Here is a 15,312-nt window from a genome sequence, read left to right as displayed (position 1 = left end):
TTAAGTCTTCGTAGTTTGAGCTTGTTTGTTCCCACTGCAGCGCATCACAATGACCATGTTGACCATCCCTGACTATCTAAATACTTGTATATCCAAGCTCTTAGAATACCTTCCAATAACTTACCTACTACTGATGTTAGGCTCACCAGCCTATAACTTTCTGGGTTATTTTTGAGCCTCTTTTAAACAACAGGATACCCTACAATCCTCCGGCATATCACCTGTGGCTAAGGACATTTTAAATATATGCCAGAGCCCCTGCATCAAGGTCCCAAACAATACCATGTCAAGCCCCAGGGATTTATCCACCTTTATTCGCTTAAAGAGAACAAGCACCTCCTCGTTTTTAATTTGTATAGGTTCCATGACCTTACTACATGTTTGCCACATTTCCCGCTTCTCTGTGCCAGTTTTCTGAGTAAATTCAGATTGATAAAAAAAATTAAGATCTCACCCATTTCTTCAGGCTTCATACATAACCAGCCACTCTGATCTTCAAGAAGACCAATTTTGTCCCTTGCTATCCTTTTGCTCGTAATATACTTGTAGAAACACTTAGGATTTTCCTTCATCTTTTTTCTACAAATGCAACATCATGCTTTCTTTTATCTTTCCTGATTTCTCACGCTTTCTCCTGCATTTTTTATACTCTCAAATATCATATGCTCCTTTTTGCCTATATCTGTTGTTCACCTCACTCTTCTTAACCAGATCCTCAATATTCCTCAAAAACCAGGGTTCCTTATGTCTGTGACTTTGCCTTTAATCCTTATAGGAACATACAGTTACGAGTCCAGAGGACCCCAAAACCCAGCAGCAATAGAAATTCACCAAAACAAATGGTTACTTAAACAAAAGTTGCTTTTAGTTTTCCTTAAACATAAAAATAGGATCAAACTTTAACTTATCATTATTAACTTAACTTACCCTAACTTAACCCCCTTCTAATTCTGAGCACATATGAATGTAATGTGTATATGTTTAGTAAAGTTCTTTGCTTTAATAGTCCAATCATTCACTTCTCACTTCTCCAAGTTCACTGGTATCAGGCAATTCTTATACTGTGCACAGAATTCAGCATTTATGAATTTTCACCAGGCTCTGGTGCTTAAAGTTAATTGGTTACCACTCAGGAAGGTTCTTGTTGGTTTCAGTGAGAGAAATATGTTGCTCGTTTGACACACACAAACTGATTTCCCAAGATCAGCCATTTCACTGTCTTGCTGATGAAACTTGCCCCATCAGGGTTTTCCAAATGATAACCTCTTCTTCCAGGTCACCACAGAGTTCCTCTTGTTTCCCTTATTCCAGGAGAAACACTCTAGCCAGCCATTTCCTCTTGTAAGGATTATAAGGGTTTTGAACAGGCTGAATTTAGAACTCACAACCCGTTTTCAAAATAGGGTTTCAACCAGCTGCCAGCTTGCCATGTTGCAGCCTCCAAAAGCCACTACAGAAACTGACTGTCTCTCTCTCCCTCAGAGAAGAATCCGGTTTGCTTTTTTTTCTCTCTCTCTCCTTGTTAAAACCAGAACCCCTCCCAAGGCTCCAAACCCAATCCTTGAAAGAACTTAATCAGCACTTGAGCCCGGACTCTTCCATTTGAACCTGCTTTCAAAATTCTTCCCAAAGCAGTTCCATTGTCTTTGCAAAGCCACTCAGAGCCTAAAAGTATAGCTTCAGCAAAGCTCTGGCATTTTAAACGAGGTGTCTTTTGTGAAGTGTTACTCAGGCTTGTGAACTGACCTACACTAAACCCCCACAATCTATCTCTTTTAAAGATATATAATATAACCCCGTAACAATACAAACTCCGCACTCTCAAAATGTCACTTTTGAAGACCTTACTGAGCACATTCTTGCCAGAAAACAACCTATCCTGGTTCACGCTTTCTAGATCCTTTTTCATTCTCTCAAAATTGACCTTGCTCCAGTTTAGAATCTAAACCTGAGGACCAGACCTATCCTTCTCCATATTTTTTAAGATGATTTTCTCAGTTACAGGATACTGTTAATCAATCTCACAGCCTGTGGGAGTAAGCTATTTTCCAGCCTGACAGTCCTGATTCTGATGCTCCTGTACCTCCTTCTTGACAGTAGTGGGTCAAAGATACCGTGCACTGGATGGAAAGGGTCTATTATAATCTTTGAGCCCTATTTAAGCAACACTCCTGGTAAATATTGACAATAGAGGAAGGGGAGACTCCAGTGATCTCTCTCAGCTGTTTTAATGATCTTCTGTACAGATTTCTGGTCTGATGCTTAGCTGCTACCACACTGCACAATGATGCAGCCAGACAGGACGCTCTCAGTTGTGTTTCTGTAAAATGTGGTCAAGATGGGCTCCTCAGTCTCTTTAAAAAGTGTAGGCACTGCCACGCCTTCCTGACTAATGAGGAGGCATTGTGGGGAAAAAGAACGCACACCAAGGAACTTTATGCACTCCACTCTCTCCAAAACATTCAAAAGTTGAGAAATGTGTTTAAACGATGACGAGAACTTTAAAAGCATTCCCAATTGGCAATAATGGCCTGGTGCAGAATGATGATTGGTTAACATGCAGGAAACGGAGGAGAGGAATAAATGAGCAATTTTCATACTGGGACTCCAGCTTTTGACTATCTGCAGGGGGCAGTGCTAAATTTTTAGGTGCTCACCAAAAACGGTGACAAGGAGGTGCTAGAGTGCCCCCATGAGGTGCCAGAGTGGCACTCCTACAAGCACTGCACCCCTGACTATCTGTAGCAATGAAGAGATCAAGGGCAAAACATGTTTCTAAATTTGAGGCATAGGAAATTAGAGACCGAGTGAGAACTTGTTTTGCTACATCAGAACAACATGTAAATGCAGTCTTTGTGGTCGACATGTCAGTGAAATATTTTTCCAGTGAGCCGGCTCTTGATGCTTATCCTCTCAGTTACCAGATGTGCACATAATCTGCTTTCAGTTTACTCTCCAAAGTTAAAGAGTCCTGCTCAGTGCCATTGAGGATCTAGACCCAGAGATGATCTTTTAACCCTTTGGCCCTCTTTTCAGGGACGACAAACAAATGCATATCCTCCGTGTTTCTGTTATACTCCATGTTCCAGTTTTCTGGGTCTGGTTTTATACCCAGTCACCAGCTGGTTTGTCCTGCTGTTCATACTGTCCAGAGTATATATCGTGAAAGGTTAAAATGGCTGGAGTCCAAGGGATTAAGGTGAAAGATGGTCAAATTTCCATCAGCTGCGACTTCAACCCCTTGCCTATGTCTGCCAAATTCTACAATATAACTTGGCTTGGTTAACACAGACCCAATTCTGACATTAAGTTTGGGTATGTCGGACAAAAGAAAAAGGTGGCACTGAGGAGCTGCTACAATGCTGGTATAGACTTGGGGAGCGGAGACACAGCGCTCCTCCACAGGGTCCTACCACCCAGTCCAACTACCGATGGCCTGTTAAAGGATCCGGCGGTGGTTTACTTTAAAATCCTGCGACGGCAGTGCCTGGGCCCCAGTTGGCACTGCCTGTGCTGGCAGTAGCCTGGAGGGGGCTGCAGACGCCAGGAAAGCAGAGGGGCACCAGTAACAGGGAGAACACCCCCTGTTTGAGAAGGAGAATCAGAAGAGATGGTCCTATAGGACGGTCACCATGATGGTGGTCCAGTGAGGAGCTCCACGGCTGAAGAACACACAGCTGGCGACTTGAGGCAAAGGACTAGCACCAGGCTGCAAACTGCTGGAGACTGGCTCGGGAATGGCTGAAAGGAAACCAGGTTTGTTTCTGTATCAGAATTGGGATGCAAGAGGCTGCCGAGGGTGAGAAGGACTCCCAAGGAGCCTCAGGTAGTGAAGGCTTCCTGATTGTGTTGGAGGTCTTGAACTGGAGCTCGGGTTGCTGATGGTTTGGACTGAAGTCTGTGCGGCTGCAGAGGTTGTAGGATCGCTGGAGGTGAATCCATGGACTCTCACTCTGAAGGGACGTGCTTTTGCTTCTCATTTTCCAACTGCAGGTGGCGCTGAATGATTTCTGCTGATTTCTAATCTTACAGCAGTCTAAATGCAATTGCATGCAATACTACATCTATTTTATTACATGAAAATAAGAGATTCATGAGCAGTGGGAGGTCAGGCCGCAGTCTATCCCCATCTGACCTTTACCTGTATCTTCCCTGGTGAAGACAGATCCAAAGTATCTGTTAAACTCGTCAGCCATTTCCTTGCTTCCCATATTAATTTCACCCGTTTCTGTTTTTTGGTCCTAACTAATATTTTCCTCTTTAAATGTTTAAAGAAGCTTTTCTATCCCCTTTTATATTATTGGCTAGTTTACCCTTGTGACTCATTTTTTCCCTCCCGTATAGCTTTCTTAGTTATCTTTGAAGGTTCCCCAATCCTCTGGCTTCCCACTCCTCTTTGCTATATTATACTTCCTCTCCTTGGCCTTGATACTGTTCTTGACTTCCTTTGCTCACCTTAGAGCCTTTCTTCCTCTTTGGAATGAACTGGTCCTGCACCTTCTGAAAAATGCCCAGAAATACCTACCGTTTTTTGTTCCCAGCCAGGGTATCCTTCCATTGTATTTTGGTGAGTTCCTCCCTCATGGCTGCATAATCACCTTTATTCAACTATAATACTGATACTTCCGACTTTCTTTCCTTCTCCCTTTCAAATTGCAAATGAAAGCTCGCCATATTATGGTCACTATTGCCTAATTCAAAGGCCAGTGAGCCTGACATAAATAGTAGGTAAGTTATTGGAAGGTTTTAGAAGAGATCAAATAAACAAGTACAGTAAAACTCCTGTTATCTGGAATTCAAGCAACCAGGAAAAAAATGTCATGGAAAATAGTTAAAAGACATGGAAGTTTAAAATTGGCATGCCTCGCTGTTAGTTCTCCAATCATGCAATACCCAATTTCAAGTAACCATAAAATACACTTATCTGGCATTGACCAATCCCAGTAGGGAACCAGGATCTTACTGTGGTTGATCCTCTTGTGACTGGTCTTTGATCAGATGACAATGCCATGCTCTCTTTTATTCAGAACAAGGGAGTGGGATGAGTTGGATCAAAAAGTGATCAAAACGTTAATGTTTCAGTCTGTGACCCATAGAGCTCCACAAAAGAATAGAGAACCCAACTGATTAATCCTGGGTAACCAGTCTGTTTGGATAGAGTTGAGAAATTGCAAAGGCAAGAGGACCATAATGGGAGTCATATACAGGCCCAAAAACAGTAGCTCGGATATGGGAGGCAGAATAAATCAGAAGTTAAGATTGGCATGTCAGAATGGTAATGATACTGTTGTTATGGGGGATTTCAACATGCAGGTAGACTGGGAAAATTTAGCTGGTGCGGGACTAAAAGAAAGTGAGTGTATCGAATGTCTCAGGGATACATTCTCAGAGCAGCTTTTGATGGACCCCACCAGGGGGAAAACAATTCTGGATATGGTGTTATGTAATGATATGGATTTGATAAAGGACCATATGTGGAGCTCTATGGGTCACAGACTGAAACATTAACGTTTTGATCACTTTTTGATCCAACTCATCCCACTCCCTTGTTCTGAATAAAAGAGAGCATGGCATTGTCATCTGATCAAAGACCAGTCACAAGAGGATCAACCACAGTAAGATCCTGGTTCCCTACTGGGATTGGTCAATGCCAGATAAGTGTATTTTATGGTTACTTGAAATTGGGTATTGCATGATTGGAGAACTAACAGCGAGGCATGCCAATTTTAAACTTCCATGTCTTTTAACTATTTTCCGTGACATTTTTTTCCTGGTTGCTTGAATTCCAGATAACAGGAGTTTTACTGTACTTGTTTATTTGATCTCTTCTAAAACCTTCCAATAACTTACCTACTATTTATGTCAGGCTCACTGGCCTTTGAATTCCTGTGTTATTTTTGGAGCCTAACAAATGAAAGACTGTTGCATGACCTTCTAGAGTCCAACATTGACCACACACATTGGTAACCAGAAACAAAGCCATATGCAGTATGGTAGTGTAGGAGCCCATGCACGGAAACAATGGACCAGCCTGCAAAATGTCCAAACGCAGCGACCACGCAGACCTGGGGTGGGGGGGGGGGGGGGGTGACACTGGCCATCGTCCCAGGTGACTTCCGCACAGCGGGAAGACTGAGAACTCTGGTGGGAATGGCACTCCAATGACGTGGGGCCCTGACATCAGCACTGGGACTCATATAAGCAGAGCTGCCAGTGCAATAACTCAGTCTTCGAGTTCAACTCCTCATGTGTGTGTTTTCCTTCCACACTTGTCATAGCACATACACTACTACAGTTGTATTGTTTTTGGAGTCAAGGCTACAATCTCCCCTAATGGGTCAGCAGAAAGTGTCAAAAATAAACAGATACATTTAAAAAAAGAAGCTTGCTTTTGTAAAGAGCCTTGTAAAATCGGTGGTTCTCAACCTTTTACGTTCCACTCGCATCCCACTTTAAGTATTCCCGATGCCATCGGTGCTCTGTGATTAGCAAGGGGTTGCTTAAGGTGGTCTGTGGGTGGGAAGAAAATGTTCAGCTTCACTCTCTGCTGCATTATCACAAGTAAGGAGTGAGAGAGAAAGAAATCAGGATATTTTCACCCAGTTGGTCCACGGTCAAGGAACTATCAGAGTCAATCATTGAAATTAAGTTAACTACGGGCCTTGAGACTAAGCACTTTATCTCGTTGTAGGTCATGATGAATGGAAACCTTTGTGTTTTATGAAGAAATACATGTAATAGTAAAGGGGAATTCCATAAGATGTTGATTAGGTTGACTCCACAAAAGGTATCTGATTTAAAAAAAAACCCTTATGATAGTTTGTTTCCAAAATTTGACATTCAAGGAAGTGCAGACAAAATATCAGCTTGAAGAAGGGTTCGAGCACAAATATTTTTCTCTCGCCAATGCTGGTCAACCTGTGGAGCTCCTCCTGTAGATTGTTTGTTGCTCCAGATTCCAGCATCTGCAGTCTCCTCATATGTTCCCAGGGAAAATTGTCAGCTGTTATGAGCCCAAAGGATCCCAAATCCCAGCAGCAATAGACATTCACCAAGACAAGTAGTTACTTAAACAAAACTTGTTTTTAATTATCTTTAAACACGAAAACAGAATCAAACTTTAACTTATCTCTATCAACTGAACTAACCTAACTAAACCCCCTTCTAATTCTAAGTGCACGTACGGGTTTGTAATGTGTGTGTAAATTTAAGAAAAGTTCTTTGGTTCACAGTTCAATCTCACTTCTCATTCTTCCAAGTACTCTGGTTGGAGGCAATTCTTATACTGTGTGCAGAATTTAACATGCATAAAGTTCACCAGGCTTTTGGTGCTCAAAAGGTAAATGTTTACCACTCAGAAAGGTTCTTTGTAGATTTGCTGAGAGAGATTTGTTGTTCCAGGATTTCTACAACGGAGGTACCACCTCAATGTCTTGCTGATGAAATTTGCCCCATCAGGGTTCTCCAGATGATAACCTTTTTCTTTCAGGCTATCACAGAGGTCCTTTCTATTCCCCTTATTCCAAGAGAAACATCAGACAGATAGCACTTCCAGCCATCCACCACTCTGGAGCTTCTGTTTCAGTTCCAACCAGCTTCTCCTGCTAACACTGTTCAGCTGTGTGTCTCTCTCTCTCTCCAGGTGAGATTTAAACTGCCAGCCACATGTCCTTCTTTCTCTCACTCGCTTGCAAAACCCCATCCTTCCCCAGCAAACAATAGGAGTTAGTCTTCTGCTCTCATCTGTTGTTTTTAGGTAAACAAACTTCTCATTGACCTTTGAGTGAGCACTTTGCAGCAAGGTCAGAAGTCTTGTAAAAATGTTCAACACAGACAACCTGTCTCTAGTCCATTCATTTCATGACATCATTTCAATTAGCACCTACTTGTGCACAGGATTCTCCATAGTTTTTGTAAAGTCACTGAATATGAATTCCTGAGTATTTCAAATAAGATCTGTTTTAAAGTGTGTGTATGTAACCCTCTCTAAATTTACCAATTTATCTCCCAAACACACCTACAAATATTCTATCACATAGTGCAGTTGTAAAATTATCTCCTTCTATTCAACCCGATAGAGAAGATAATGGGAAGAAATTAATATTCTTAGGGACAGTAAAAGCACAATGCTGGGGAAATTCAGCAAGAGAAACAATGTACCTTGTATAGCAAAGATAAAGATACATTTGTCCAGGTTCATGGCATGCCAGGAGCTAGGTTTGTTCCATACTATTCTGAAACAGTTTCCAGTCCTTGCAACCGGGACTGCAAACCCTCTTCTTCCTGGAAGCCTTGAATAGTACCTTCCTCCTTAATAATAGTAGCTTCACTCCAAAAAACACTCCACCAAAGTTGTCACCAAATTCTTTCTATCCTTGACACTCTTCCTTAAATCCTATTCCAGAGCATCATTCTCAAATTAAAATCAGTCATATTCATCAAGAAAATGTTAAATCTTATACTTTGCATAACTAGCAATGTATTGATTTGCCAATATTGTGCACAGAGAGAATTCATCCTCAATGTTAGAGATAATGCATTTCAAGCTATAATATCCTCTAAAAAACACATACCAGCAATTTTAATTCAAATCTGAATTCTTACCTTTCAATGTGATGTTGTGTTTTCGTTTCATTCCACACTGACTAATGCATGATTTGAAAAACCTGAACATTTTTGAGTTTAGTGATCAAAAATAAGTCAGCCTACATAGGTTGTGATATGCATCGGATTAAATGTTGAGATAAGATTAACGTCATACTGTGATTCGCTGGTTCAAATGATGCCCTTTCCAAGAAGTGAATGCGAAATTTAAAAAAGTTCTGAACCACAATGCAAACACTCAATGCTAAATAAACTCATCACGTCGTGTTCTTTATGTAGCAAAGGTAAAAATACATCGGACTTGTCAGCCACAAACGAGCCTGCAGCTGACGTGGACTTTTACCCCCTCCATAAATCTTCGTCCGCGAAGCCAAGCCAAAGAAGAAGAAAGAAGAAGAATAATTCTTACTTAATGCTAAAGTTTTTTTAAAATATTTTTATTGAGTTTAATGTATAAATCATACAAAATCATCTAATAATAACAAACAACAAATCATATCATATCCATCTCACAAATTAAACCTATAGTATAAATCAAAAATCTATCCATAGTTTTTTATTCTTGACTTATTTCTTTAAAACATCAAATTCTATAATTATGGTGTCGTGGCTACTAAAGTAGAGTTACTAAAGTAATGGGCGCACACACACGCCAGATTAGTCAACTCAAGACTGACTTTATTCAGATTTTACAATCTCCTTTTATGCATAGACTGACTTTATTCAGATTTTACAATCTCCTTTTATGCATAGAGTGCTTCCGATCCACGGGACTGGCAGGTCCCGCGCCTTCCAGCAGGATACTCAGCAGGTCAATGCACCATTCTTAATTTGGACAGGTGCATTGATGGGCGGGAACTGGGATTTGGCACAGACTGGAAGAGCCGAAGGGTCTGTTGCTGTGCTGTAATGTTCGATCGTTCTACAGTGGATGGTAGATGGTGAGGAGGATTGGAGGAATCAATGGAAACAAGAGTGGGAATTTTTCATTGACTCAATTGAATTGAGGCAAGAAGAACCCCCGAAGGCTTCCCAACTCTTGCAAATTGAGAGCAATCTCACTGGGTTATATGTCACTGTCTCTGTAGGAGATACCAATGCACTGGGCAATAAAAGGCTATAGAGAGTTGTGAACTTGGCCAGTGGCATCAATCCTCAATCCATCGAGGACATCTACAAGAGGCTATCATCAAGCATCCTCATCACCTAGGCCATGCCCTCTTCACTTGGCTACCATCAGAAAAGAGGTGCAGGAGCATGAAAACAATGGTATAAAAACAACTCCTTCCCCTCTCCAAACATATTTCTGAATGGACACAACCCTCTCTTCTTTTGCACTAATTTATTTATTTTTAATGTGATTTATTGCAATATTTGCACCTTGTTACAGAATTATGCTATTATTAATCTTTAAGCTATATTATATTTTAGAGAGGTACCTTGTGGGTTGGAAACACCAAACATACACAAAGACACACACAACCCCATTTTGGAGAGACCCTGTGTCAGCTATGTCCAGCTGTAAACAGAGTAATAAAACTAGAGTTGATTGTTAATGGAAATGCTGAAAACAGTAGATGTTTGCTCAAAAAGGCACCTGGTTACACAAACATCCATTTGCTTGTTGGCTGTGTAGACTGGCCAGACACCATCTTCCATGACTCATACTTTTCGAGAAATTGGAAATTGATCAAACGAATCATGTGATTAAGGATATTTGAAAAGCAGCTTTTAGTATCATGTTGGCCAATTAAGATTTTTGTCAGATTTTTAAAATGTAGGAGAAACATAGAAAATAGGTATAGGAGTAGGCCATTTGGCCCTTCAAGCCTACACCGCCATTCATTTTGATCATGGCTGATCATCCACTCAGTACCCTGTTCTAGCTCTCTCTCCACACCCCCTGATCCCCCTAGTCACAAGTACTAAATCTAACTCTTAAATATAGCTATGGAACCGGCCTCAATCACTTCCTGTGGCAGAGCATTCCATAAATTCACCACCAAGTTCACAACTCTCTATAGCCTTTTATTGCCCAGTGCATTGGTATCTCCTACAGAGACAGTGACATAACCAGTAAGATTTCTTTCAATTTGCAAGAGTCGGGAAGCCTTCAGGGGTTCTTCTTGCCTCAATTCAATTGAGTCAATGAAAAATTCCCACTCTTGTTTCCATTGATTCCTCCAATCCTCCTCACCATCTAACATCCACCGTAGAAGTATAGAACAGCCAGCTTGGCTGAGGATGGAACTAAATATTTCAGAACATGTACTTTACAAGTGGAATGAGAAGTTAGTGCAACATAACAATCCACCAATACTACACCATATATTAAAAATATGGGGTAGGATACATTTAATAAACTACCAAATACCAAATATGTTGCTACCACAAAACTAATTAATACCTTTTACAATTACTAACATGTATTTGAAGGAATGGTCAAGAAAAGGAATAACAAGAATTTTAAAACTGTTTTCTGGACAATAACCTACTAACATTTGATAAATATGGAATATCGCATGGTTCAATATTTTCATACTATCAATTAAAAACATATTTAAAAGAAAAGCTGGGAAATGATCCAAGGTTGCCGGAGGGTAGTAGCTTTGAATATATAATCACGGACACTAATAATAATTAAAAAGTTTATTACAAATATGTAGATTAAATTAAAAGTCAAAGGAAAAGATGAGGCAATATACGGGCCCAACGCTGTTGGGAAAATGATTACAAATAAGTAATGAAACCTGAAGGAATTATGTGTGGGCATTATGACAAATACAATAAATGCTCATTGGTTCACAGACTATACGTTACACCTCAAAACTTCAAAGAATGGAACCCGACTATATCTGATAAAAGCTTTCGCTGTAAACAAGAAATTGGTACAATGGTACATTCAATTTGGACTTGTGCAAAAGTGAAACCCTTTTGGGAGGACTTAAATTCAATACTAGATCAAATCACAAAAAAAAACAAGACACCAAAAGACACAGAAATTTTTCTGTTAAGCAATAACTTTAAACAGATTCCAAAAACAATTTATTAAGATTGCATTAGCGGCAGCTAAAAAATGCTTAATGATAACTTGGAAAATGGAAACCCTCCCTGAAAATATACCGGTGGCTCACAGAAATGAACAAATTACATATAATTTATAGAGACAATTAATGCACAATATGAACAAATTTGGGGCCCATATATAAACTTTATTGGTAACTGCAACCTCGGGCCTCCAGCACTGAACGAGCGGAAAAAGTGAATCACACATATTTAAAAGACACACTCCCTTTTCTTGTTTTTTTTTTTAATTTTCTTTTCTCTTTTGGTTCTTTTTTTTCCTCTCTCTGTAGTTATTGGGGATGGGGGAGAAAATGGAAAAAGTCACTATATATATATATATTATATATATATATATATATATATATATATATACGTACAAAGTTTGATTTCTTCCTATTACAGTGTGAGGTGACTTCTACAGCTGTTCATTGTGCTCTTATTATTACTACATTTCCTGCAGTATGAACAGCTCGAATTTGACAATGTTCTGACAGCATATGCAAATTTTCTGCCCTTTATCACCTCCAACTTGTCAAAACACCAAGATTTTAATTTAGATGAGGAATAGGTAATTGTGTTGCAGTGAAATTTGTATAATTTGTCATTTTTTTTTTTGCAAATGTGATGAATTTAAGAAAAAGCACCATGAATTCAAAACTGCCAATTGTTTCCTTCTGATACTGATGGTTGGCTCTTGCCGATGAGGTGGACGACACATGAGATAGTCTTGAACCGGAGTCAGGTTATATAGCCTACATATCTGGTAAATGTCAGATGAATGAGAGGTGGGATGGAAATTGAAAAGGTAAGAACAGTTAAAATTTAAACTATTGTCAACTGAGAAGAACTTAGGCAGAACATGGAAGATTTCTTAAAAAGGCATCTCGTCAGAAGAGATAAATGGCCTAAATTCACTCTTCGCCCCCACATTACGAAAGTCAAGTTCTTTTGTTCTTCAAGTGATTTACATTATCTCTGGTGTTTGTGGGAGCACCCAGAGAGCAGCAGTAACGACGCTGTATTTTGAATCTACTGAAGTGTTTCTGAGCAGGAATAAAGGTATTCCATTGCTGTATCCTGAAATAGATATGTTGAGGAGACAGATGGGGACTTATCAGGGCATGAAGTGGAATAAAACTTGGAGGCATACAGAAGATTCGGATAGATGGGGTAAGGTCTAAGGCAACGGTTCTCAACCTTTTTCTTTCCACTCACATGCCACTTTAAGTAATCCCTATGCTATCAGTACTCTGTGATTAGTAAGGGATTCCTTAAGACCCAATTATTACTGAGATATTTTGCTTGAGAAAATTGTCATTGGCCCATTTCCTTTGGAGTTATGAAACCGTGCGCATAATGAGTCAAGTAGGTATGGTTAAAACAGTAGTTTTCAAACTTTTTATTCCCATCCACATCCCACCTTAAGCAATCCCTCACTAATCACAGAGCACCGATGGTATAGGGAGTACTTAAAGTGAGATGTGAATGGAAAGAAAAATGTTGAGGGGGAGACGGAATCAGGGACTCTCTGAGGGAGGAGGTGGAAGGGAGATGTCTGAGAGGAGATGGAGGGGGTCTGGGGGAGGTGGTGGAGGGAGAGTCCCCAAGGGATGAGGTGGAGGAGTCTGAGGGGGTCTTTGAGGGAGGCTCTGATGGAGGAAAATCTCAGAGGGAGGACATGAAGATAAAGGAGAGTCTCTGGGGGAGGGGATGAAGATGGAGAGGTTTTCTGAGGGAGGAGAGGGAGGTTGTTCCGCTTACAGGCCCTGCTCGAGTGAAAAGTTTGCCCCTCTGGTCCTCCTTAAATTTTTCCCCTCTCACATTGCCTGTTGGTTCTGAGGAAAGGATTGTGAACATTCATGTTATCCATGCCTCTCACGGTAGAAGGCCACCCCTTGGCCTCCTACATTCTGTGGAATAAAGTTTCAGCTTATTCAGCCTTTCTCAATAAGTCAAGCCCTCAAGTCCCGTGAACGTGGCGACGAATCTCTTCTTCCCTCCTTCCATCTTAGTGACACCTTTACTGCAGCTGGGTGTCCAGAAATGCCAAGTACTCCACACAAACTCGCCAGCCACCCATGCTTCAGTGGGCTGTTTGTTCTCGTAGCTGAGCTCTGTGGCTTGTCACACTTATAGCATCTCATGCTTGATTAACGTCATCTCATGCTCCATCTTAAAAGTGGCTGTGGTTCACATTTCCACGAAATGAGGATTTAGTTTTGCCTACATTGTCAAACTAAGCATGACAAGAAAAAAAGATCTTGACATTCTCATTGGCCCAAGTGTTTCACAGCCTTATGTTCTTCTTCAACAAAATAGGCAAATTAAGAGATGTGGGGAAAGGGCAGGTGAGTGGAGATGAGCCCATCATCACAGCAGGCCATGATCTCATTGAATGCCAGATGCCCGATCCCTTCTCCTAATTCTTATGTTCTTCAAAGTGGGATTGCTTTCATCGCTGCCAACTTGAATATCAACGATAACTGAATAGTTTGCTTTCAGTGATGCTATCTGAAGGATAACTGTTGTCCAGGATACAGTGAACAGCTCGCCAATTCTTCTCCAAACTATGACTAAGGGGTGAAATACATCCGTTTCAGAGGGCAGGCATTACCATGAATTTCCATCCCATCTGAAATGTCTTGCAATGCATCCCTGCCTTGGTATTGCTGTCAGCCTAGATTTAATCTAACAGCTATCTGAATGTTTCTGTTGACATGCATGTGGTAGACCACTGTTCCATGCATGTCTGGTTGGGCACACCCATTGGACGCCTGTACCTGTGGCCCCTCCCACAGGCTCCTGCATAAAGGCGAATGTTCCACAACCCCCTCCTCAGTGCAAGACATTCGAGCAGTATGGATGTGCCTTTGTCCTTTAGTGAATAAAAGCCTATTGGTTTCTCAACCCATCTTTGATGGTGCATCAATTTTATTCACTAAAATTTTTGCAATGGAATAGATCCTGAAGCCAGAAAAGCTGGGAATCGACCCTCAATCACCTGAGGCACCTACCAACTTTGACTCTGGCTACGTTGCTTTGAAGCATTCCTGCAGGCATCTTCAGCCATTGTGCAGTCAGAGACCGATAAATTGCAGGTACTGCACTCCCAAGTCAGCCCCCTGATCCAGATGCCACATCATACCAGGAAGCCATGGGCATTCTTAAAGGCCAGTACCTTCGGAAGATCAGCGTTGTCTACACCAGGCACCTACTAGTGACCCGTCTCTACCATTTCCTGTAGGTCCCCTTTACTGTTACTAATGGTGCCTCGGTCTTCCAATGGAAAATGGACTGCACGGTGGACCAGTACGAGCTGCGGGCCACTTTCCCATACCTTGACAATGTCACCATCTGCGGCCATGACCCGCAGGACCATGACTGCAACCTCCAGAAATTCCTCCAAATGGCCAAGATCCACAAGCTCACATATAATGAACCCAAGTGCATATTTCACACAACCTGCCTTGCCACCCTCAGCTATGTCGTTGAGAATGGAGCTCCTGGAACTTCCACTCCCCCACAGCCTTAAGGCCCTGATAAAGGTGTCTTGGGTTCTTCTCTTATTATGCAGACAAGGCCCGCCCCCTCGTCAAATCCGCATCTTTCCCTTTGACGGTGGAGGTTCGTGCAGCCTTCAAC

At 41.2% G+C, this 15,312-nt stretch overlaps 1 long non-coding RNA gene across 5 annotated transcripts in view; it reads right to left on the bottom strand.

The window, feature by feature from the left end:
- LOC138749308 (uncharacterized) overlaps positions 1–15,312 on the bottom strand; it is a 131,039-nt gene that overhangs the window by 59,151 nt on the left and 56,576 nt on the right. Inside the window, exon 1 of one of the 5 annotated variants that reach the window (XR_011348554.1) lies at positions 8,605–8,832. The exons of 2 other annotated variants lie outside the window; for them this stretch is intronic. This is a non-coding gene — a long non-coding RNA (uncharacterized lncRNA). Of the gene's footprint in view, positions 1–8,604; positions 8,833–15,312 lie in introns of those variants that run through there. 2 more of the 5 variants (XR_011348553.1, XR_011348555.1) reach the window with 2 other exon arrangements.

This window comes from Narcine bancroftii, chromosome 14 (genome assembly GCF_036971445.1).
Source record: "Narcine bancroftii isolate sNarBan1 chromosome 14, sNarBan1.hap1, whole genome shotgun sequence".
NCBI lineage: Eukaryota > Metazoa > Chordata > Chondrichthyes > Torpediniformes > Narcinidae > Narcine > Narcine bancroftii.
This window is presented reverse-complemented; position numbering and strand designations above follow the sequence as displayed.